Source organism: Podarcis erhardii, assembly GCF_964252035.2.
Source record: "Podarcis erhardii genome assembly, chromosome: 12".
NCBI classification, from domain to species: Eukaryota; Metazoa; Chordata; class Lepidosauria; order Squamata; family Lacertidae; genus Podarcis; species Podarcis erhardii.
The window spans coordinates 37,002,582-37,029,548 of record NC_138513.1 but is presented as its reverse complement, the minus strand read 5'-3'; the positions used below and the strand labels follow the sequence as shown (position 1 = coordinate 37,029,548).

Below are 26,967 nucleotides of genomic sequence, written 5' to 3'. Positions count from 1 at the left end.
CCCTGGCTATGACGAGGAAAATGTAAATCTGAATAGCTTTAATCTCTCTTTCTGAATCAGTAGGATTATATCAGTTCTGAATGCCCATATTTAACAGGCCTTAAAACCAAAAATTTCATACACTTTCATATTATAGAAAGAGGGTAAGCCGTTTTACTTTGGCTTTTTTAAGGACCTACTATTATATTATTTTTTGAGCACTGCTCAGGATATATCCAAATGCAATGCTAACTTACACAGCAATAATAGAATTTTAGGAATATTTCGCATCCTACATACACGTTCATTTTTCTTAATTCTAATTAACGCTTAAGAGGAACAACAGAAAGGGGCTACTATAATTTTGGGCACGCTTATCCAAACCCTTAAATCTTATATTTGTTCATTTATATGTAGGAGTATTTTATGCAAATGAAAAGTGTGTTAAATAATTGACGGGTGATTTCTTTAATTTAGTAACAGGCCATATTAATATTCATTGTTATATTTTTATATAGGTTGTCATCAGTTGCCGACTATCAGTAAGTACCAGTAAGCTTCTTCTGCCACTGGAGGTCACCATTGTTCTACACAGAAATTTGTCTTCTGCGGTATTAAAGCAGTTTCTAAAAAACAGGGGATAGAATTTGGTTGTGATTTTTGCCTTGATCAAACCTCCAGTTCTGAAATAACCAGTGGTAATCACTGAGTTATCCAATTCTTCAAATCTCCATTAATGATCAATAACTATAATTTCTAATTGATCTATAATAAAGGTAAAGGTACCCCTGTAAAGGTATCCAGTCACGGACAACTCTGGGGTTGTGCGCTCATCTCGCTCTACAGGTCGAAGGAGCTGGCGTTTGTTCGCAGACAGCTTCCGGGTCACGTGGCCAACATCTGGCGAAACCAGAGCAGCACACGGAAACGCCATTTACCTTCCCACCGGAGCAGTACCTATTTATCTACTTGCACTCTGATGTGCTTTCGAACTGCTAGGAGTTGGGACCAAACAATGGGAGCTCACCCCATCGCGGGGATTCGAACCGCCCACCTTCTGATCAGCAAGCCCTAGGCTCTGTGGTTTAGACCACAGCACCACCCGGGTCCTTAATTAATCTATAATAATATCTAGTTAAAGTAGTTCTAACTGCCACAGCCACATATGGGTGCAACAGAATTTCTTTTTTCTTTTCTCTTGCATTAAAAACAGTTGTGAGCTTTATGGTAGCTTTTCCTTTCCCAAGATGCTAGCTTTGCTGTCACTGGTCTAGTTTTCTCATTGGTCCAGTTGCAGATTTTAAGATTGGCTTCCTAAATAAAAAAAATGATGCTTTGCAAGTTGGCAGCCAGACTCCTATCTTGGTACACATTTTGCTCTCCCTTCCTCCGTTTATCTTAACCATTGCTTAGAGGTAACCTGTCCACATAGGCTAATAACTGTTCATTATTTATTTTAGGCTTAAGTATCCAGCAAGCAAGGCGACAAGAAGAAATCACAACATATTCTACAAACCACGAAAGGGGCGAAAGGCTTGTAACACAGAGGGCAAACAGGATATTATGAGGCAGGCTTGCCTAATTGTGGTAGTCAACTTTTTTGACATACCAAACTAGCAAATAATGGGTTGTTCTGATAAGTCCCCTAGATGTCTCGAGGTGTGTGTGTGTGTGCATGTTACAGCCTCATATATTTTCTTAGCTGTCTGGGCCTGTGAATATTTAAATCAATTTGCAAGAGACATTTTTAACACTGTGGAAATGTTGTATTTCACACAAGTATACAGATATGGATTGAGCATAAGTCATCAGCGAACAGCCAGCCTGACCTTTTCGAAATTCTAATCAAGAAATGTGTAATGTTGTTTTGGAGTTTTGTCAGGCTCAATAAAATACAGTGTTCAGCTTTCCTGAAACAGCTGAAAATGTCAAACACCCCTGAACCCATTATATCTCAAAGCTGAGACCAAAATTAATGAAGTGTGCCCCTCAAAGCTCACACGGTGCCTAGAAGAACATCTTGTTTATCATCTTTATCAGGATAAAAATGTTTTTGTTATGGATGAGGACTAGAAATATTCCTTCTTTATTTCAGGGAATCACAGAATGGTAGAGTTGGAAGAGACCTCTGTGATCATCTAGTTCAACCCCCCTGCAATGCAGGAATCGTTTGCCCAACATGGGGCTTGAACCCACAGCCTTGAGATTAAGAGCCTCACGTTCTACCAACTGAGCTATCCCAGAGCCTTTATGAATCTTTTCCCATAAGGCATCTCAAAGTAATGTGCAATGTAACTGAAAGAGCAATCTTACATGGAAGGGGGGTGGCATAGCCATGTCAGGTGAAACATCAATCAAAAGCACTTCCAGCATCACACATGGGGGAGGAATCTTTCCTTTCTTCTCCCTTTTAAAGAGACATTGGTCACCATTTGTAAGTATTGAGTGTAAGTATGTCAACTGGTGTAACCCTTGCTCTTTTTCATGGTGTGATGTCAGGAGAACAGAGGAGGGGTTTTGCATTCTGCATATCCAGAGCCCCTCCTGCTGATTTGCCCATAGATCATAGGTTTTTTGCCTGGTCCAATAGAGAGTGTGGTCTCATTCACATAATGGCCAGGTACGGATTTCAAATGTCCCCAGTTCAATAATTGTGGTTTGTTGGAATGGGAGCAAGTCATGAGCTGAGGTGCTCCCTCTTCTCTCGCACACCTGCCTTGAGAGGATAGTTTCTGGTTGGTTAAACTACAGTTTCCCTTGGTTCCTGCAAACCATGGTTTGCAGTCCTGGGTTTTGGACATCACCATTTGTTGGACCAAGTACGTTTCAGACGCACCAGGTCATTGCATCTATGAAAGACCCTGTGTTCAGAAGCAACAAGATGCAACTTGCTATCTCTTGATCTAATCTGCTTCATAAAGCTACTACAATGATAAAATGGGAATACATCCTATAGGCTCCTCTGCAATTTCTTAGGTGGAGAGATGAACAGTCAAGCCAAGTTTGTTTACTGAACAATCTCAGAAGTCATCACGATAACAAGTAGGAGAGAAAGTTAGTAACACAATAAAGAACTTTCATGTCCATAAACCTGCAATTCTTGAACCTCTGCCGAGATATTTCTTTATGAAGGAAAGAGCAAGTCTGTAGCAGCATATAAAGGATATGATGTATACAAATCTATTGCTGGTGTGATGGTTTCTAAACATTGATTTGTTATAGCAGTGTTGGATTGTGTTAAGGCATAACTCTCCCCCGCAAAAAAACCATAAACACCCCAAAAAGGTTTATGTTTTCAGACTCTAACATAGAACATGGATAATCAAATACATGTGGACAATATTTCAGAGATCCATTGTGAAAAATAGCTCTGTGTGATCACTTTCTTCTACCTTTCTTGCCAGCAATGCACATATTGATGAAATAGGAACATCTTTGCGCAACAGAATAAATGGACAAAAATCAGGCATTACGTATGGCAAAGCTCAAAAACCTAGTGGCGCAGCAATAAAACTGCTAGCACATTTGCAGAGCTAAGCAGGGTTCAGTATGAATTCAAATTGGATGGGGACCATGTGTTGAGACTCCAGCGTTGCAGAGGTTTGGACTAGATGACCCTCGGTGCCCTTTCCAACTCTACAATTCTATGACATGCTGTAACAGACTTGAAAGCAGCTGTGCTTCAACACAAGGGTATTTAACAAAGATAAGCTCCAAAGTTGGAATTCATGTGCACTATCAGACTTAGGCTCAATGCAGGGAGCAGCTGGCAGGCTACAGGAAGCAATTGTCTCAATCTAGACTTGTTCACACAATATTCATCTGGCTTTGCTAATTCTTTCTATGGTTGGATGGTGGGTTGCACCAACTCGGCTTGGATCTTCTATTCATTTTGACTAGTTCTCCTTATCATTTATACCCTGCATAATAAAGTGACAGACACATGCACCTCTTTGCCTTACTGGGCCTCCTAGCTTGTAATAATTTTTCTCCACCTTCTGCTCTGCTTTGCTTAGTAGTCATGAATATACTGTACTTAACCTGTCAACTAAGAACATGTCATGCAACTGTCAAAGTGGGCACTGGCCCAGGGTGGCATGTGCATAAGACTGTTAAGTCTTATAGATGTCATAGACCCATAGAGTTGGAACGGACCCCAAGGGCCATCTAGTCCACCCCCTGCAATGCAGGAATCTCAGCTGAAGCATCCACAACAGATGGCCACCCAGCCTCTGCTTAAAAACTTCCAAGGAAGGTTCTTCCTTCTCAAAGAAGACTCTTCATTGGTTTAACCTGCACCCTTCTAAACTAGAATAAACAGATTCCTATTTATCAATGGAGAAATTTCTCCCAGTAGATCAAACCTCTCCATTCTTAAGGAAATTAGGCCTGAATGCTCACTGGAAGGACAGATCGTGAAGCTGAGGCTCCAATACTTTGGCCACCTCATGAGAAGAGAAGACTCCCTGGAAAAGACCCTGATGTTGGGGAAGATTGAGAGCACAAGGAGAAGGGGACGACAGAGGACGAGGTGGTTGGACAGTGTTCTTGAAGCTACCAACATGAGTTTGACCAAACTGTGGGAGGCAGTGGAAGACAGAAGTGCCTTGCGTGCTCTAGTCCACGGGGTCACAAAGAGTCGGACACAACTAAACAACAAAATTTCTCAATGGAAAGCTGTGACACATTAGTGTGTTTTTTAAATGTTCCAGTACTTTTCCTACCCAATTAAGAATGTTCGTTTCCTACAGTGGAGTACAGTGCAACAGGAAGACTCTGGTTTTCCTTTTTCAAGCCTTGTCCCAGTTTGCTTCTGGCAGAATATCAGAAAGCCAAGGCCTCCATCCTTGCAAGGATCTCAGCTTGACCTTACACAAAAGGGACTGTCTGCTCTGCTCTCTTACAATTGTGACATAATCAGATCAAAGAAATACAGCTTTCCTCCTTTCCCCCCCTCTTCCGTCCTCCTTGCTGAAATGAATCTCCTTGAAATCTTCACTGGCACCAGTATTGTTCTTCAGCACACACCAAAGCATACTTAGGTTTCACGAGAACAAATGGGTCTGAATTTCACGGAACTGCAGATAAAATCTGGACTCCCTAAGTAGCAGCGGCTAGTGCAAAATGCAAATAGATGGCAGCTCGCTTGGGCAAAGGTACCCTGAGTATCTCCAGCTGTTAGGCTGCTGACATGTCCAAATACAACTGAGTTCACCAGCAGTTAATACAGCTAAAACTCTACTGCAGGATCAGGAAGTGTGTGTGTGTGTGTGTATGTATATATATATATCTGCTGAGGGCTACATTCCCTCAAGAGTATTCTGTTAGGGGATGCATACTGGCAGTGGGAAGAGCCATAGGCAAAGGTGTTATGGATTAAACTAATTCAAAATAAAGGATGCCCTGTTTCAATCTTCATCATGACAACCTCAAATTAAAATTCCCAGGCTTATGCAAGTTTATTCAGAAGCAAGCCCCACCAGATTTGGTAGATTTGCTCTCAAATGGGTAGACAAAAGATTATTTCAGTACCAGAGACCAATACAGCTATTGTTGTGGAAAGCAAGCGAAAGTAATTCCGCTCCGACTTTGATGTGTTTACAGTGGTACCTCGGGTTACATATGCTTCAGGTTACATATGCTTCAGCTTACAGACTCCGCTAACTCAGAAATAGTACCTTGGGTTAAGAATTTTGCTTCAGGATGAGAACAGAAATCGTGCTCCAGTGGCGCGGAGGCAGCAGGGGGCCCCAATAGCTAAAGTGGTGCTTCAGGTTACAAACAGTTTCAGGTTAAGTATGGACCTCCGGAACGAATTAAGTACTTAACCCGAGGTACCACTGTATATATCTACACACATACACACACATACACACATACAAGGCAGGAACTTACAAGTCTGTTCTCAGAGAACTGGCAAAAGCCTCTTTGACCCAAACCATACAACCAGGGAAATGTTCTGGTTTTTTAAAGAGCAATTATTATTTTTAAATGAAATACTGTCCCTTGCAATTTTTCTGAAACAAAAAAAGGCGGAAGAGACACTTTGATGAGCCAGATCTTTTAATAGGTAAGCTAACAAAATGTGGGTCACAGCTGTGGAAACTCTTATGGTATAAACCAGAGGTTTTCAACCTTTTTGAGTCCACGGCTCCCTTGACCAGCTACATTCTTTCTGTGGCACAACTGTGGGGCTCAGGAGCCCAGTTACGTCACCCCTTGCCTGCAGAGATGGCAGCCTCTCACCCTTTTTTGAGCATGTTCCCTTGTGGAGTGGTCCCTCAGCCTCCTCTCCCCTTTCCCTGGGAGCCCTCTGGGCAGCCACTGCTGCAACGAACAGCTGTCCAAGCCTTTGGGAGGCAGAGACAGGAGAGGGCATCAGAGGAGGGAGGGAAGGAAAGACGCAGAGAGCCTAGCGCTGCCCGTGGCACCCTTGACCATCATTCAAGGCACCCCAGGGTGCCATGGCACTGGTTGAAAAGCACTGGTATGAACCAACAACTCTGGTGCCACATTTCTTTTCTCAACGAAATCTAATTTTAAAATATTGAATAGCTTTTCTCAGAAGCTGGCGCCAGGTTTAGCCCCCTCGTCTTCCACACTAACAAAGGAGCTTGCAGAGAACCAGCCGTATTCCACCATAAATTTATCAATTAGGCTGTATCTTGTCAACTGGCTCAAGGTTGGGTACATAACTTCATAAAGCCAGGGAACAGTCTTATAAAAACAAATGAAGACCTTCACTGTTTCAACTTGCTTCTACTTTGTTTTCCAACGTACCATATTTTTCCATGAATAAGACGGTTTTTTTAAAAAAATTCATTATTATTATTTTTGGAGGCTGTTTGCGTCAAGCGGGCAGACGATGGGTCAACAACTCTGGGCAATCTCCCCCCAAAAAAGCTCCACAACTCTGGGCAATCTCCCTCCATTTCCTTAATTTGGTATCCCAAAAAATAGGGGTCGTCTTATACACGGGGGCAAAAAATACAGTATTTTATATCAATAAAAAATTTGGTGAGGCGCGAACAGATTTTTATTCTGAAACTGTGGCCTAGAGAAACAAGTTTGAGAACTACTGTGCTAGAAAGATGTCCGGTCATACAGAAGCTTTTTTCTGATTTCACCTCCAAGTACACTTACTTGGATGCACGTCTCATCCTGTTTCTCAGTTTCATTGTATTTTGATTGTTTTCATTCTATTTCCCTTTTGCTTTTAAATGAGCTGCTTTAGGGTCCCCTTTGTAAGAGCCAAAAAGCAGTACAGTATAGATAAAAAAGTTTATAAATAAATGAATTCCAATTCATGGGACTTACACTTTCAGCTAAACAGGATGAGGATCAGGCTGTCAACCTATGAGAGACTTTTAACATTTCATATTTTTCATATTTCACATGAGAAAAAAATGTGTGGAATGTAAAATACTAGACTAAAGTATGTCCTTTGTATAAGCAATTGCATAAAATATTCCCTTTGAAAAAGAAACTTGGGACTCTTTTTTTTTTTTTACTTCAGTCCTAAAATTTGCCCTTTAATATTAAAAGGTTTTATTTACATTGATATTGTTTACATGCAAATACACTGTAATGAAGAGTTGTCTTTTTAACGGCTGCAGATTTAATATCCCATTGTATTACTGAGCCAGTGCTATGCCTAAATAATATCTGAGTGACACCCCCCCCCGATTTCTTTTCTATTGAGGAATGTCTAACAGTGGCTGTTAACACTCCCGACCAAAGATTTATTTACATTGGTTTGTTTGTTTAAAGGGTTTCTAACCATTGCAAAAGAACAATGCTGTATGCATCTGCTTCATTAATAGTGGCAAGCTTTTTTGTTGTTTTTTGAATCTCCACCTTCCTGCTACGCCATCTATATATAGCTGGCACCATCATTGTTCTGTGAATCTGTTTTTAACATGAGAAAAAGCTTTTCCTAACACTTGTTAGAAACAAGATTTGCATTGACTCCTGTTGCAATAAAAGCTGAACATCTAAACAAGGCAGAGACAAAATGGAAACATGGTCCAACCAGACAACAGATGCATTAACATATTCTCAAAGAAACCATTTAAGAACAATTCTAAATTTTTGTGCTGTACATCTTATTTATGACATTTGCATGCTGCACCACAAGTTCTCTTGGCAGCTTACAAGAAATAAGTATGAAAACAATTTGAATGCAAAATGAAACATGAATACATAAACTGAAAAGTGAGATAAATGCAACAAGAAAACAAAACTCAATCCATAACCTCAAAGTGAAAAACAAAACAAAACAAAACCAAATTCTAAATCCCTTCCGCAAGACTATTCATGTTTTTAAATCAGAAGACTGGAACCTTCATTTATGCTTGTGAAGTAAAGTACTTTCAGCTACTCTGCATAATCCAACAGAAGTGTGAACATTCTCCTCTAGACAATTTACAGCAAAATACATTCAGGGTATAGATCAAGCAGTGCAAACATTAACTTCTCAAACTCCATAGAATCATAGAATCGTAGCATTTGAAGGGACCCAAGGGTCATCTTATGCCAGCAAGTTTGGAAAACTCAGCAGTGGCCAGAGGATTGGAGAAGATCAGTCTACATCCCAATCCCAAAGAAGGGCAGTGCCAAAGAATGCTCCAACTACCAAACAATTGCACTCATTTCACACGCTAGCAAGGTTATGCTTAAAATTCTACAAGACAGGCTTAAGCAGTATGTGGACCAAGAACTCCCAGAAGTGCAAGCTGGATTTCGAAAGGGCAGAGGAACCAGAGACCAAATTGCAAACATGCGCTGGATTATGGAGAAAGCTAGAGAGTTCCAGAAAGACATCTACTTCTGCTTCATTGACTATGCAAAAGCCTTTGACTGTGTCGACCACAGGAAACTATGGCAAGTTCTTAAAGAAATGGGAGTGCCTGATCACCTCATCTGTCTCCTGAGAAATCTCTACGTGGGACAAGAAGCTACAGTTAGAACTGGATATGGAACAACTGATTGGTTCAACATTGGGAAAGGAGTACGACAAGGCTGTATATTGTCTCCCTGCTTATTTAACTTATATGCAGAATTCATCATGCGAAAGGCTGGCCTGGATGAATCCCTAGCCGGAATTAAGATTGCCGGAAGAAATATCAACAACCTCAGATATGCAGATGACACAACCTTGATGGCAGAAAGTGAGGAGGAATTAAAGAACCTTTTAATGAGGGTGAAAGAGGAGAGCGCAAAATATGGTCTGAAGCTCAACATCAAAAAAACGAAGATCATGGCCACTGGTCCCATCACCTCCTGGCAAATAGAAGGGGAAGAAATGGAGGCAGTGAGAGATTTTACTTTCTTGGGCTCCATGATCACTGCAGATGGTGACAGCAGCCACAAAATTAAAAGACGCCTGCTTCTTGGGAGGAAGGCGATGGCAAACCTAGACAGTGTCTTAAAAAGCAGAGACATCACCTTGCCAACAAAGGTCCGTATGGTTTTCCCAGTAGTCATGTATGGAAGTGAAAGCTGGACCATAAAGAAGGCTAATCGCCGAAGAATTGATGCTTTTGAATTATGGTGCTGGAGGAGACTCTTGAGAGTCCCATGGACTGCAAGAAGATCCAACCTCTCCATTCTGAAGGAAATCAGCCCTGAGTGCTCACTGGAAGGACAGATCCTGAAGCTGAGACTCCAATACTTTGGCCACCTCATGAGAAGAGAAGACTCCCTGGAAAAGACCCTGATGTTGGGAAAGATGGAGGGCACAAGGAGAAGGGGACGACAGAGGACGAGATGGTTGGATAGTGTTCTCGAAGCTACCTTCATGAGTTTGACCAAACTGCGGGAGGCAGTGGAAGACAGAAGTGCCTGGCGTGCTCTGGTCCATGGGGTCACGAAGAGTCGGACACGACTAAACGACTAAACAACAACAACAACAACAACAACAAAGGGTCATCTAGTCCAACCCCCTGCAAGGCAGGAATCTCAGCTAAAGCATCCCTGAAAGATGGCCATCCAACCTCTGTTTAAAAATGAGAGCCCACCACCTCTCGTGGGAGTCTGTTCCACTGCCTAACAGCTCTTACTGTCAGAAAGTTTTTCCAAATGTTTAGTTGGAATCTCCTTTCTTGTAACATGAAGCCACTGGTTCAAGTCCTACCCTCCAGAGTGGGAGAAAAGAAGCATGATGCCTCCTCCATGTGACAGCCCTTGAGATATTTGATGGCTATCATATCTCCTCTCAAGTCTCCTCTTTTCCAGGCTAAACATACCCAGCTCCTTCAAGCGCTCTTCATAAGGCTTAGTTTTCAGACCCTTGATCATCTTGGTTGCACATGTTGCAGCTTGCCAACATCCTTCTTAAATTATGGTGCCCAGAATTGGACACAGTATTCCAATAGAGTGGTACTATTACTTCCCTTGATCTGGACGCGATCCTTCTGTTGGTGCCACCTAGAATAACATTAGCTTTTTTGCTGCTGCATCAGAACTGTTATTCCAAATAACCCAATGGGCAAATTTGGAAACAAATTATTTAGATTCTTAGTATAAGAATCATATACAACAGAAAATAATATTCAGAGTCCACTGGACTCCAGCAAAACTATACCAGAAAAATAATAATAAGTGCAGACAACTGCTGGAGATGTGGGAGTAAAAATGCGAACTAAGTACATATGATGATTAAATGTCCAATGATAAAATCATTTTGGTGCGAGGTGAGGATATTTATAGCAAGAGTAATAAAAAGAAATTGTTATTTCGGGGATCTGAATTTAATTCTAAATTATATTCCTGAAACGTGGGAGATTACAAGGGGTCAAAAAAATGTATGTACCGCGCCATATTAGAAGCAAAAAAAACTTGTTTTGATGAATTGGAAGAACCGCAAAAAGATTCCATTGGGCACATGGATAGATAATATGGACAGACTAGCTACATATGAACAAATTGCATGTCAACACAAATTAAGAATGGATAAATATGAAGAAATCTGGAAGGAATATTTAAGGAATAAGGCGGATAATGGTGGGAAGTAGGGGGAGGAGAGTTGAGGAAATATTGTTTAAAAGGTGTAGTCATAGGTGTATCAGTATTCAAAGTTGAATTGTCAACTTGTGTTAGTAATGTTATTATGGTTTTTGTTGTATGTGTCTTTTGCGGCTGTTGAAAAAATGATTAAATAAATTAAAAACTAATAAATCATTTAGATTCTTTGCCTGTGGAAAAAGCAGCGTGCATTTGGGCAGTGCTGGTCAGACAAGACCCCCAATCTATGTCCAGCTCTCCTGTTTTCCTCAACTCAGATTTCCAGGCAATTCCGATGAACCCTAAAAATTATGGACTTCATATTGTTCTAGGATACACATAAGAAAAGACTGCTGATAAGGCCAACCACATGCCTATGGGAAGCCCACAATCATTACTCAAGCAGGACAGCATTATTCCCATCTACAATTCCCAGAAAATGGTGTTCAGGGGCCAACTGCCTCAGGTAGCAGAGGTAAAGCATAGTCATCAGTTAGAAGCCCTGATACATATATCCTTCATGAATTTGTCTAATCCTCTTCTATTTTATTTTTTTAAATTTATTGGAAATTTCAACACAATAGTTTTATCAAAAATACATCATCCACATTATTATTTCCCCCCTCCATTTTCCCCCTCCCCCCAAACAAAACAACCCCCCCAACCTCCCACCCCACCCGCGGACTTGCCTCAGCTCCTTTCTCTGGTTTCTCAACACATCTGCATGTTATAAAATTGTAAAAATCCTCAAGTTGTCTATCTATATCTTACAATAAACAGTTTGTGAATGTTTATTCAAAACCTGCCAAAGAGTCCAGTTCATTTTGTTGCTTCTTCAAATATTTCATAAAAGGTTCCCGTTCGTCTTTGAGGTGACAGTTATCCATATCACGTAGTTTGTGTGTCAGTTTTGCCAATTCCGCATAATCCATCAGTTTTTCTTGCCACAGTTCTTCCGTCGGGATTTCCTCATTCTTCCATCCTTGTGCTATTAAGACTCTTGCCCCTGTTGTCGCATACATAAAAATATTTTTTACAGGTCTTTATCCACTATCCCTGTCTAATCCTCTTCTAAACCCAGCCAAGATGGTGGACATCATTGCCTCTTCTGGGAGCAAATGCTATAGTTCAACTATGCCCTGTGCAACTTTCACCTGTCCCTAGTCTCCCAAAGTTTAGCTTCGTTTAATGCCACTGAGTTTTAGTATTTTGAGAGGAACGAACACTTTCCCCCATCCGCTTTCCCAGCACTATTCGTCATTTTATTGCACAGTCCTTGGAGAGGTAAAACACATTCCTTGAAGGTCAAAAGAGGAGCCATAATTGAGGCCTGTGCACAGAGCTCTCTCTCTTGATACACACCCACATACAATTCTCTGTTTCTTTTTTCAGTTTCAGTCCCACCAGAGGGTGCTCAAGGTGGCTGACGACAGTAAAAGAGAGACCAAAATACCAAGCGAGAATTAAACACCTAAAACCAGGCAGGTAGAAAAATCCATAACAACCACCATCAAGCAATCTGCTTGAACAAATGGCAACATATTGACAGCGGCCAAAACATCGTTCATTAAGTCATTCATTCAGCTTTTTATAAGGTCAAGTGCCTGCCTGCCTGCCTCCATAAATACATATTTGCTTGATCATCAGAGAATGAGCAGCTGCCAGGGCTGAATAATACCAGTCCTACACTGGTTCCCAGTATGTTTCCGAGCACAATTCAAAGTGTTGGTGCTGACCTTTACAGCCCTGAACAGCCTTGGCCCAGTATACCTGAAGGAGCGTCTCCACCCCCATCATTCAGCCCAGACACTGAGGTCCAACTCCAAGGGCCTTCTGGCAGTTCCCTCACGGCGAAAAGTGAGGTTACAGGGAACCAGGTAGGGGGCCTTCCCAGTAGTCATGCCTGCCCTGTGCAACGCCTTCCTGTCAAATTTCAAGGAAATAAACAACTATCTGACTTTCAGAAGACATCTGAAGGCAGCCCTGTATATGGAAGTTTTTAATGTTTGATATTTTTACTGTGCTTAATATTTAAATTGCTGGAAGTCGCCCAGAGTGGCTGGAGGAATCCAGTTAGATAGGCGGAATAATAATAATAATAATAATAATAATAATAATAATAATAATGCACCCACAAAAAGTTATGTTCTCCACAGCCTGCCCAAAATCTGTTTGGCAAACTGGGGGAATGTAATTTTGTCAAGAGAGAATGGTACACAAATGGGGAGGTATGCCTATATGAACGTCTATGAATTTACCCCCCACCCAGTTCAAGTCCCACCCACCATCACATATGGCTTCATGGAGTGAAATGGTTGCCCCCCTCTATTCCACTCCCATGAACAATGTAACACTGGTGGACGAGTTTCTTAGAACTTTAATCGGCTAGACGCCCTATTTCACTGGACATCCTGTTCAGCCCACGAGATCTACAAAATAGCACATATCCTCCTTTGTTTCCCTGTGTTACACTGTTCATGTGAGGAGTTAAATGCACAAGGGAGCTAGCGACAACACCCCAAACCAGCTCTTAAGTAGAATAACATGATAATTTAGTTCCAACCTGAACACGTCATAAATTAGCATTGTTGTTTGTATGGAAATGCCTTGTAACTGCGTCCAGCGGACCTTGTGAAAATGTAGAGCTAAAGAAGCGCCACATCAGAGCAGGTTTCCAGTGCCGAGATAAGAAAATTGCAAAAGGAAAGCAAGGCAAGAGAATCTAAAGGCAATTCCATTGACTGCAAGACCTGCAGACCTTTTCTGGCATTTAAAAGCCACTATATGTCAAGACTGTCAAGTCCAACATTGTTCAGCACAGTACACTATGCAGAGCCTGAATTATTTCTTCTCTTATCCCACAGTTATTGTGAGTGTTGGGTGGGTGGGGGTTCTTTTTTGGGGGGGGGAGAGGTACTGGCCTTCAAATGCACTGTAATATAAACCGAGCAACCTGTACTTGCTCAAAATCACTGCTCACCACCTCTGCATATAGTTTAGACAGCCGAGCTCGCAAACCATTTTCTGTTGTGAAGTGGTGTTGGGAGGTGCAGTCAAAAATAAAGAAACAGCATTTTGCTGGAAAAGGGTGGTTTTATTGCACAGCTCGTTTTCTTTCCACCAAGAATCTCAGGTTCCAAAGATGCTTTGCAGTATATAACTGCTGGCAAAAATATCAACATGCGAGCCAGTGAAGATTTCTCTTTTCACTGTGCTGCAGTTCCAAATCCAGAATAAGAAGCTTGAGTTCTTGTTACAGTTAATCTTCCTGTAGTGCGGGACTGGGGAACATCTGACCCATGGACCAAATGTAGCCTTCGTGCGCGCGCGCACACACACACACACCCCTCTGATGTCACAAAAGACACCAGGTGTGGGAAAGGCAAGAGTGGGATTTAAAAGTTGTTCCACTGATCAAGAAAGGCATGCTGCTGCCTCCAGCCTCACTCCCTGCTTCTTCTTTGAACTGTAGAGGGTGTTTTAAGGCACCCTACTGTCCCAGCAACTGATGGGTAGCTGACAGAATCCCTCAAACTCTCCTAGCTTCTTCTTAAAATAAAGGTAACGGTAAAGGGACCCCTGACCATTAGGTCCAGAGAAAACCAGAGCAGCACATGGAAACGCCGTTTACCTTCCCGCCAGAGCAGTACCTATTTATCTACTTGCACTTTGATGTGCTTTCAAACTGCTAGGTTGGCAGGAGCAGGGACCGAGCAACCGCCGACCGTGTGATCGGCAAGTCCTAGGCTCTGTGGTTTAACCCACAGCACCACCCGTGTCCCTCTTCTTGAAATACCCATGGTTTAAAGAAGCAATGTGGGGCCCTTCTTTGTAAACTTCCCTGTGTTGGTATGCTCTCAAAGGGCTGCTTGACAGTCCTGCGGTTGGCTTTTCAAGTCCTGACAACCGGATAGCATCGCCGGGGTAACGTCACTATGATGTCAGTTGATTGGCAGGTAGGCAGCCCTGCCCACCTGTCAGCTTTGGCCCATCATGGGTGAGGGGAATAAAGAGTGTCGCCCTCTAGCCACCACCAGAACAGGTTCCCCATACTTGCTGTGGTGCCACACAAATACGTCCTCTGCTGTGAGCCAGCATAAGGATGGGGGAAAGTAACAGAAGGGAACCTGCCCCCCTGTTTAATCCATCCTGTTAGTTATTGATGTAAATGACAAATAGACATAAGTCAATTCACAGGAGGTTTCCTCCAGCAATACAGTACAGCAGCAGATGTTGCTTAAAGCAACATGGTGCATCTTTGCTGGTTCCTGACATTTCATCTGCCTCATCTGGATTTGGGTCTGAAAGACCAAGGAAAAGTTGTTGTGGAAGGTTAAGTTGTAGTTAAGCACAGCTTGTGATTACAACATTGCAAAATATATTTGCATTTGTGTTAAGGCATCATCAGCCTTCGCTTCCCATTTCCTGGCTTTGTAGGGTTTTATCTAATCATTGCATTGAAATTGCTATGCTGATCAAATCGGATTTAGTTATACCAACTATGACCAAAAACCCATCTCTTTTTTAAAAAGTGTACTTTTGCATTAACCACCATGCAAACATTACCTGCCTTCCCAAATCGTGGCAGGAAGACAACCTCTATCTCCTCACTATGACCACCAGTGAGCAGATGCAAGGATTTCCCCCATTTCCAACCTTTAAAGTTTTCAAAGGTAAACCAGGTTTTTGGGAACATTTGGAAGTCCACAATGTGTGTTGGCTTTAGTACCTCTGAAATATTTAGGGGAGCTTTAGAACATGGGGGTCTCTTTCCTTCATGACCCCATCTTTCCTGGAACTCAGACTCTACTCTGAATTCCTGGAGAAGGTTTGGAACAGCCATGAGAAAAGGGTTCTCCCCAATTTCATTTTTCCTCATTCAGTTTTCCTTATGTTCTGATACAGCAAAGTAAGGCTTACATTACTATTTCAAATTGAAACCATGAAAATTTATCTGCTTGCTTATTTTCAGATCTAGTTTCTCCTCCAAAGGGGCCCAAAACAGTGAAAATAAGAACTGAATTCTACAAGTTTTAGAAACCAAGGACACAATTATTGCAAAGGTAAAAGCCCATGCAAAGTTAAAAGTTTAAAAGCCTGTGGGAAATTGAAGGGTGTGCTTAATGCTCTGTTGAAACCACAAGGTCTTAGAAGTGCTTAACTTTCCCTGGGTAAATTTGTCTAATTTATTCTGCCATTTTTACTGTATTGCCTAATTTATCCTACTGCTGGAAAGACCCAATATGCTACATGAACACTGTGATCCTTTCAAACTACTCCAGAACTTCTCCAGAAATTCCTATGGCTTCTGAGATCTTACCAAGCATTGAAACAAATGACAGTATAGTTATATCACCTCTGTAACTCTACTTCTTCACGTAATCTTATAAGGAGAACATAAATGCCAACTTGTAACTAACTTAAAGAATTTGGCTTCATTAATCACTTGTGAGTGATGAAGTGAGTTTTGACTGTTCTCAACAATGGCACTTTCTAAAGCAGGGCCATTACCTCCCAGAGATTATCTTGCTCTGCAAATATTTGCCCCTACAGCCCTTTTCTGTTGGACAAAGAGACAAGCCAATGGGTTTTGCACAATGCGTCTGGTCATGTCTGATGATAACCAGATTCTAGAAATAAATCCCCAACAAGCTCATTAAAGTATTGTGTGACTCACTGCATATTGTCTGGTTTGATCATTCCCAACAGGTGAAAGAATCAACGACTTCTTACTCTTAGCCATTTCTACTATTAAGAGAAAGGGAAAATAAGCTTTAGACATGCATCAATTGATATAATCCGTAATGGCAATTTGTCCTTATAAAAATGGGGGTGGCAGGCGGAGGGCAGCCCCCTATTTCTGCCCCTACCTTCTCTCTTCTCTCTCAATCCCTATCTCACCATTTTCATCCCGCCTTGCCACCGCAGCAAAACTACGCCTCTACCCCTTTTATATTAAACAGGCTTCATTGAACTTAGCCATCCAGATGTTTTGAGACTACAATTTCCATCATCCCTGACCACTGGACCTGCTAGCTAGGAATCATGGGAGTTGTAGGCCAAAAAATCTGGAGGGCCGAGTTTGAGGAAGCCTGATATTACCGTATTCTTTGCTCTATAAGACTCACTTTTTCCCTCCTAAAAAGTAAGGGGAAATGTGTGTCCGTCTTATGGAGCAAATGCAGTCTCCGCAGCTATCCCAGAAGCCAGAACAGCAAGAGAGATTGCTACTGCGATCCCTCTTGCTGTTCTGGCTTCTGAGATTCAGAATATTTTTTTCCTCGTTTTCCTCCTCCAAAAACTAGGTGCGTCTTGTGGTCTGGTGCGTCTTATAGAGTGAAAAATACGGTAAATATCATGGGGTTAACAGCTGATATTTTATAAACAGGAAGGTGAAGACTCGGCACATTGGATCTTTTACTCTTTTTGACTGATTCTCCTTGTCCGTAGTGCTCTAAATAATACTTTGACACATCTGCTACTAACTATAGGGTTGCTAGGCCCTCTGGTCTCGCAATAATAACATTTTGCTCCCTATCCCATCATTCTTCCATGCAGACGATCTGCTGACTGAGGGCAAGACTTTAGTGTGTTTAATGAAGTGGGCTCTGGCCCATGGAAGCCCATCCTACAAGATTTAAAAAAAAATAAAAATAAAAAAAAATTTCCAGGTGTCAAAAGACTTCCTGTGCTTTTGTTGCATATCATAATTGTTACCCACTGGAATAATGAATTTGTATCAAGACGAAGAGCAACGTTGCCTTACGACAGATCAAACAACCAAATAAAGTTTCGTAAGGATATTACACTATACATCAATATCAGATTACATGCCAATAATCTTGACTTCTCACCCACTGGGTGGGGTGGAGGAGTTGCTAGATAGGTGAAAGAGTTGGGGCACACAGCCCATGATGCTATTTTGCATTTGTATGTACAGTGGTACCTCGGGTTACATACGCTTCAGGTTACAGACTCCGCTAACCCAGAAATAGTACCTCGGGTTAAGAACTTTGCTTCAAGATGAGAAGAGAAATCGTGCTCCAGCGGCGTAGCAGCAGCAGGAGGAGGCCCCATTAGCTAAAGTGGTGCTTCAGGTAAGAACAGTTTCAGGTTAAGAACAGACCTCCGGAATGAATTAAGTACTTAACCTGAGGTACCACTGTACAAATTTATATGCATAGATACTTCTGGTACCTATGCATTTAATACATAGGTGGATGGCTGGAATCTCACAAACACAGTGCACTTTGAAGCAATTTGAATAATAATAATAATAATAATAATAATAATAATAATTTGCACGTATAAAAAAATTATAAGTACAAATTCATGTGCATAGGTACCTCTAGTACATTTAATGCATTTAATGCAAAGGTGGATGGCTTGAATCTAATCAAAACTGTGCAATTGCAGCTAACAATAACAATAACAATAATAAACAAAAAGGCACAGAAAGGGCCAAGAGATCTGGCCACTTTAAAAGTCTCCTGCTTATGTGTATCTCTAAAGGGGTAGATAGGTTTTACCTTTGGCTAAAATGTCTTGACTAATCAGCAAATAGGAATTCAAAAACGTCTTTCTCAGGGATCAATACAAGGAGCAACTTTGTGAGATTTGTAACCCTAACTGCTGTACAATTCCCTTGACTGAGCAAGTTATGCACACAGTTATACAAGCAAAGTTATACGTAGCAACATGTTTTGCGCTTATATGTCCTTTAATAATTAAACAAGTCATTCACAATTATGTGGCACCGATTGTTCAACAGAAGGCTTGAGGCGGGCAAACAATCACAGGTGCTGATTCACAAAATGTATTAAGAACAACTGTTCATTTATTTCTGCTGTCTGTCTCTATGGTCTCAGTCATGCGTATCAAAGGATGGATTATCCATCACATTAACTGACATTTGCTAGTTTCAGTTATAGCAGCCTCTACCTGCATATGACGGAAGCCGAAAACTAAATAGGAAGAATACTTTAAGACTACACATTTACTTAGCAGCAGGGCTTCTTTTTTCAGCCGAAACTCACTGGAACTGAGTTCCCGCACCTCTCAGGTGGGCGCCATTGCTATTATAAGAGAACAAGGGAGGCATTCATGGTGAGTTCTGGCACCTCTTTTTCGAGAAAAACAGCACTGCTTAGGAGTAAATCTCACTGAACACACTGGGGCTTACCTTTAAGTAAGCTTGCATAGGTGTGCGCTGCAAGTCAGGGGTTGTTCACACACACATTTTTTTACAAAAAGACCAGAGAATTTCCTCCATATGAGCACTGAGTACACATTGCTGTCTTGGGTGTTTTTTGTTTCGTTAGCCCTTCATTCAATCTAAATGTGAACTGCATGATCATTCATTCCCTTGTCAATCTCTCCATCATTTTCTTGATGTGCTGGGCTCATTCCATGTCTCACCTTTCATTGTTTTTCCTGTTTTTGACACCACCAACCTCCCGCTTTTATCACCCACACCCAAAAAAACCACAGCCCACAATAAAGCACAGCAAATTATATTTGTCAAGGAAACATACTGGACAGTTGTAGGTCTGTCAGGAGACAGAGTTTAAAAGAATAGTACATTTTCAAAGCAACCTAACATGTATGCACACATGCACACACAAACACAACATGGAACACGCTCACGCAGAGTTCTGATTATTATGAAGAAAAGATAGTAACAATGTAACTTCTTTTAAAAGACCGCCCAATAGCCATCTTGTTAAGAAAAGAAACAAACAACTCACCCAAAATTTACAGATCTGCTACCTTCTGAAATTTGACTACACTGGGAATTTTACCTGAACAGGAAGAGTAGGTGCTAAGTCAAATATTCACAGAGTACTTTGCTCCCCTCCCTACTTTTAGTGTATATAAAACAAAGATTTCAAAAATGAAGTGACCTTAAGTGTATAGGACAGATGAAATCAGGAGGTCGACGTCCTCAACACTCTGTTGCTAGATCTTCTTGGAAAGATTTTACTTCTTAAAATCTGCAGTTCACATTCAGCAATAAAACTGGTTTGACACTAGTCTCACTGGAAGAGCTGCAGCTATTTGCTCTTTTGGGCCAAGTGAAGTAGTTCAGTTGCCCTCATGCATCCCCCTTGTTAAAGGTAAAGGGACCCCTGACCATTAGGTCCAGGCGTGGCCGACTCTGAGGTTGCGGCGCTCATCTCGCTTTACTGGCCGAGGGAGCCGGCATACAGCTTCTGGGTCATGTGGCCAGCATGACTAAGCCACTTCTGCCAAACCAGAGCAGTGCACGGAAATGCCGTTTACCTTTCCGCCAGAGTGGTACCTATTTACCGTATCTACTTGCACTTTGAAGTGCTTCCAAACTGCTAGGTTGGCAAGAGCAGGGACCAAGCAATGGGAGCTTACCCCGTTGCGATGATTCGAACCGCCGACCTTCTGATCGGCAAGCCATAGGCTCTGTGGTTTAACCCACAGCACCACCCGTGTCTCCACAGTGCACCCCCTTGAGAGGTCCACAAAAACCAGATAGGCCAGGATTTGCAAAAGGCACATGATTTCACCCAAAATGCCATTACAGTGGTACCTCGGGTTACATACACTTCAGGTTACAGACTCTGCTAACCCAGAAATAGTACCTCGGGTTAAGAACTTTGCTTCAGGATGAGAACAGAAATCGCATGGTGGTGGCGCGGCAGGAGGCCCCATTAGCTAAAGTGGTACTTCAGGTTAAGAACAGTTTCAGGTTAGAGATCGAACAAGCCATTCAGAACATGCAACTGGGCAAATCTCCAGGGCCAGATGGACTGACCTCCAAGTACTATAAGACATTGAAAGACTATTTGATACAACCATTGATGGAGGTTAGCAATGAAATTATGGAGGGGAAGAAGGCGCCGGAATCGTGGAAAGAAGCGTTTATCACATTGATACCAAAATCGGAAGCTGAAAAGACACAACTTAAGAACTACCATCCCATCTCTCTCTTAAATGTGGATTACAAAATATTTGCTGACATTTTAGCAAGTAGACTTAAAAAGGTCCTAAATGAAGTAATTCACAAGGACCAGGCAGGCTTTCTCCCAGGTAGACATTTGTTTGCTAACACAAGGAATATTATTGATATTTTGGAACTCTTGCAAACAAATATCAATACAAAAGCAGTGTTAATTTTTATAGATGCGGTGAAGGCCTTTGACAATATCTCCTGGAAATTTATGAAGGGAAATTTAGAAGGGATGGGAGTGGGACAGGGTTTTGAAAATGGGATTGATGCAATTTATTCAGAACAAAAAGCCAAACTGATAGTTAACAATGTGGTTACAGAAGAGTTCAAAATTGAAAAAGGAACACGACAAGGTTGCCCTATTTCCCCATTGTTATTTATTTCGGTTCTGGAGGTGCTCTTGAATATGATTAGAGGGGACCGGTTGGTGGGAGGAATTCAGGTCGGAGTGAAACAATATAAACTTAAAGCTTTTGCAGATGACCTAGTTTTGACCCTGCAGGAGCCAGAACCTAGTACGAAAAGAGTATTACAATTGATTCAAGACTTTGGTCGGGTGGCGGGATTCAAATTAAACAAGCAGAAAACCAAGGTATTGGGAAAAAAATTGACTGATACAGAGTCAGAACGGTTTCAGAGAGAGACAGAATTAAATGTGGTTAAAAAAGTAAAATACCTAGGGGTAAACATAACAGCAAAAAACCTGAGTCTATTTAAGGACAACTATGAGAAATGCTGGTCAGAAATTAAGAGAGACTTGGATAGTTGGACAAGATTGAAACTTTCCTTGTTAGGCCGAATCGCTGCTATTAAGATGAATGTATTGCCAAAAATGCTGTTTTTGTTTCAAACACTACAGATTGTGGACAAAACGGAGTGCTTCCGGAAGTGGCAGAGAGACATTTCAAAATTTGTCTGGCAGGGCAAAAAGCCCAGAATTAAGTTTAAGATACTAACTGATGCGAAAGAAAGAGGGGGCTTTGCCCTGCCAGACTTAAGGTTGTATTATGAATCAGCAGCTTTCTGCTGGTTAAAAGACTGGCTACTTCTCGAAGACACTGATGTATTGGATTTGGAAGGTTTTGACAATGCTTTTGGTTGGCACGCATATCTATGGTATGACAAGGTAAAGATTAATAAGGTTTTCAAGAACCGTATTGTCAGGAAAGCAGTATTTAATGTCTGGACAAAATACAAAGACTTATTGGAAAATAAAACTCCAAGGTGGCTTTCACCATTGGAAGCTAAGGCCCAAAAAAGACTCAATATGGAGGCCAAATGGCCAAAGTATTGGGAAATATTAGAAAAAGATGGAGACAATTGGAAATTGCAGAGTTTGGAGAAAATGAAAGATAAAGTGCGAGACTGGTTACACTACGCTCAGATTAAAGAAGTTTTTAAAAATGACAAAAAGTTAGGGTTTCAGGTGGAGAAATTGAAGCTGGAAACAGAACTGTTAGAACCTAAGACTAAGGTACTTTCAAGAATGTATAACTTGCTGTTAAAATGGAACACACAAGATGAAACGGTTAAATCAGTTATGATAAAATGGGCACAGGATATTGGGCATAATATTATGTTTGAGGACTGGGAAAGGTTGTGGACTACTGGGCTGAACTTTACTGCATGTAATGCTTTGAAAGAAAATGTTATGAAAATGATATATAGATGGTACATGACCCCAGTCAAACTTGCAAAAATAAAACATTTGTCTGATAATAAATGTTGGAAATGCAAAGAAAATGAAGGAACATTCTTTCACCTCTGGTGGACCTGCCCTAAGGTGAAGGCCTTTTGGGAAATGATATATAATGAGCTGAAAAAGGTATTTAAGTATACCTTCCCTAAGAAACCAGAGGCCTTCCTCCTGGGTATTGTCGGTCAGAGGGTGGTAAAGAAGGACCGAACTTTTTTTCTGTATGCAACAACGGCAGCAAGGATACTCGTCGCTAAGCACTGGAAAACCCAAGATTTACCCACACTGGAAGAATGGCAGACGCAACTGATAGACTATATGGAACTGGCCGAGATGACTGGCAGAATCCGAGACCTGGGAGAGGAGAGGGTGGAAGAAGACTGGAAGAAATTCAAGATTTATTTACAAAAACATTGTAATTTGGTTGAATGTTAAGAAGGATGCTAGATCATAAATAATTTGGCACCATTAAATTAGATGGAGTTATGAAGATAAGTTAGACTTAGGAAAATATAAATTTTTGGATAACCATCAGATCATATTTAAATTTCTAGGATTTGAACATAGGGTATCTGAAATTAGAGAAGCAACATGGGAAAGATAGACAATAAGAATGGAAACAAGGCGATAAATTGCTGGCAAAAAATTTATTGTGATGAAGGTAGGAGCGGGAGGCGTGAGGGAGTCCAAAGAAGCTGTGAAACTATGTTGAGATATATGCTATATTGTTCATTTTTGTGTATTGTATTAAAAAAAGTTAATAAATATTTTTAAAAAAGAACAGTTTCAGGTTAAGAACGAAGCTCTGGAACAAATTAAGTACGTAACCAGAGGTACCACTGTAAATATTTCCCCTTTTGAGATAAGAAGAAAAATTCATCTTAAAATTCCACATTAATAAGGGTAGCAGTGGAACTCCAGTGCAAACTTTGGCAAGAAATTAGTCAAGCTTCAGCTTTATCCTGCATCAATTCTACAGTCAGGTTTTGGTAGCCTCTGAACATTCAGCTTACTAGTAAAACGTGTGTCCTCTCAAACTTCCTGTACAGAAAGTAAACACATGGACCACATCCTTGGCAACCTGAACGTTCTGCAACAGGATCTGTAACAGCTTGGAAGTGTCTCATCATTTAATCATGAGATTACTGGAAAGACAAACATAATGCCTTATGAGAGGCACCACCTTCATCACAGGAAAAAATAAACAAGGGAAGCTTTATGGGAACAGACAGAGGGATGGAGAGAGCTTGCCCTATATTCAAATCATTTATCCAAAAGGCCCCCAGCGTTTATTACAAAAATCAGGAGTAAAACAGTCCCTGCCTTCAGAATAATCCCTAGTTCGTGTTCAGTAGTAATGATCCAATTTTTAAAAAACAAAATAAAATACAGTATTTTTACACTTAGCCAGTGTTAGAAACTCAGATATGTAAGCTAGGTGCCAAATGGCTGCGTAAACTGTTAGAATTCCTGCTCCGTGATTGCAGTCATAGGATTGTTGTGTATCACATGATGGTGTATGTTTTGATTCCACAGAGTGGGAAGTGACGGAGACAGGATGTTTGTGTTACTGTGTTCCGTGAAGTGGGACTATTGTTCTTTGTTCTTTCTCTTTGCTGTCTGATGCTAGAGAGAGAGAGGGAGTCATGTTGCAGTGCACCGTGTGTGTTTATATGTAAATAAAGTAGATTAGCCAAAATGCTGAGTTGCTGAGGTCTGTTACGCAAGCTGCGAAGGCTCTGCAGATCCTAAGTGTGCCGGTGTCTGTTGGCATCGGTCGCTGTGATGTTCAGGCTGAAGAAAGCTTTTGAAGGAAGGCCAGGAGGGAGAGAACATGCCAGTCGGGCATGTGTCTCTGCCAGGGTCCTACTCGAGTGTAGGAAGAGCTTCTGACATAAACCAGGGTTGCCGCCACCAAAACAGAATGCCTAGTTACCATTTTGGGACCAGGCGGCTAGAAAGCCATATTGAAAAACACAACTTTTTGGTTCCTGAAATTCATTCAGATTATGCAGATAAAATATAACTGATAGAATTCTACAGGATGGGGTATTAGTGTGTGAAAACAGTCCGGATGCAAGGATCCTCAGGTATGACACCTACAGAAGGCGGAGGTGTCAGGTGACATCCTGGTGCCCAGGCATCTTCACTTGGCTGCAAGTGGCCAATAAAGGTAAAGGTAAAGGGACCCCTGACCATTAGGTCCAGTCGTGACCAACTCTGAGGTTGCGGCGCTCATCTCGCTTTATTGGCCGAGGAAGCTGGCGTACAGCTTCCAGGTCATGTGGCCAGCATGACTAAGCCACTTCTGGTGAAACCAGAGCAGTGTACTGAAACGCCGTTTACCTTCCCACCGGAGCGGTACCTATTTATCTACTTGCACTTTGACATGCTTTCGAACTGCTAGGTTGGCAGGAGCCGGGACCGAGCAACGGGAGTTCACCCCGTCGCGGGGATTCGAACCGCCGACCTTCTGATCAGCAAGTCCTAGGCTCTGTGGTTTAACCCACAGCGCCACCTGCGTCCCAAAAGTGACCGATAGCCAGATGCAAAATGTAACTGGCACCTGGCGAATTTTAAACGCTGCTCTTAGCTCTATACAGTGGTACCTCTGGTTGCAAATGGGATCCATTCCAGAGGCCCATTCACAACATGAAAAAAGCGCAACCTACAGTGGTTTATGTGCACACACGCAGGTTGCGATTCGCTGCTTCTACACATGCATGTGATGTCATTTTGTGCTTCTGCACATGTGCGAGTGGTGAAACCCGGAAGTAACCCTTTCCGGTACTTCCGGGTCGCTGTGGGACGTAACCTGAAAGAACATAACATGGAGCGGACGTAACATGAGGTATGACTGTATTAATTTTCACTTTTTTAACTAAGAAGATAACAACATGTTACTAAAGGTACAATAATGGCACCAAACAAGACATCCTCAAGGCCTTTTTTGGCACTCTCAGCAACATTTGATATCCCCTTTCCCACCAACAGCGCTCCTGGGCTTTGAGAAGGTGGCATGAGGTTTCTAACAGGGTCCCAGAGTCATCCTGTCTCCTCACCAAAGTCTAGTTAGAACTTTCCCAGCTTTGGGAAGAAGGTAGGAGGGCTCTAGGACCCTGCCAGAGCCTCACACCTTCTTCCCTTTGGGCTTCACTATAAGGCACTATTTTAAAGGTGTACTTGACAAGGAAGACACACAGCCCTGGCTATGAATTCCATGTTGAAGTACTCTTGCAGTCCACTTGGTATGAAAAGTTGAATTGGCCTGACCTAGAGGAATGCTGTTGCTGAAGGTGGCTTGGTGTATGGTTCCATCCTTTACAAGAGATAGGCAATAACTGCAAGAAAGAGCATAGTGAAGGTGACCACAAACACTGGCATGGAATCATAGAATTGTAGAGTTGGGAGGGACCACGAGGGCTATCTAGTCCAACCCCCTGCAATGCCAGATTCTTTTTTCCAACTTGTGACTTGAACCCATGATCCTGAGTCACATGATCTATCAACTGATCTATCTCAAAATTTCAGAGCAACTGTCCCTCTTAACTCTCTGTGACTATTTTCTATTTTGCTGCAACGAATCAAACGTGTGTTGTTGTCCTTATTATTATTTGTTGTTGTTGCCGTAATTATCATGGAGAATCTTTACCCATCCATTTCTTTCAAGCAGCTATGCAAAATAACCAAATCGGCAAAGATGGGGCTCCTGCCCCAAAAGAATCCCACAGACTTAAATCAAAATACTGCAAACAATTCCTATAGATTGCAGCCATTATGTGCTGCAAATATGAATAATAATATGAATAATAACTACCTGCAAGCAACAACAACAGTTTTATGAAAGGAGAGCAAAGCAACTTTGAGAATTCAGCCGCAAGTTAGGAGAACACTTTGAAGGGGAGTGCTTTGGGGAATACAAAACAACAAAGCTTGGTATCTGAACTATTTTAAACTATTTTAAAGGTGTACTTGACGAGGAAGAGGGGGACACACACACACACACATACACACACTCAGCCCTGGCTATGAATACTCCTTACAGTTAATAGCACATATTATAGTGCAATCCAGTTCATGGCTACTCAGAAGTAAATTCTGTCAAGACTTATTCCCTGGTTGTGTGGCATAAGAATTGCAGCTTTAGTCAACATTTTGTAACATAGTTCTTTACCTGTCCTATTCCGAAAGTTCTAAAATGCCTCTGTTTCCTATCAGGACGCTTTTGTTTTGGAAGCCATGAGGAAATGAGTTGAGCCGTCCACCAATCCATTGTTTTATCTGCAAAGCCAACAGCAGCTTTCCA

General features: G+C 41.7%; 1 protein-coding gene across 1 annotated transcript in view; it reads right to left on the bottom strand.

The window, feature by feature from the left end:
- The window catches only part of CMTM8 (CKLF like MARVEL transmembrane domain containing 8), a 38,202-nt gene that overhangs the window by 6,459 nt on the left and 4,776 nt on the right, over nt 1–26,967 (bottom strand). The gene's annotated exons all lie outside the window — the stretch shown is intronic.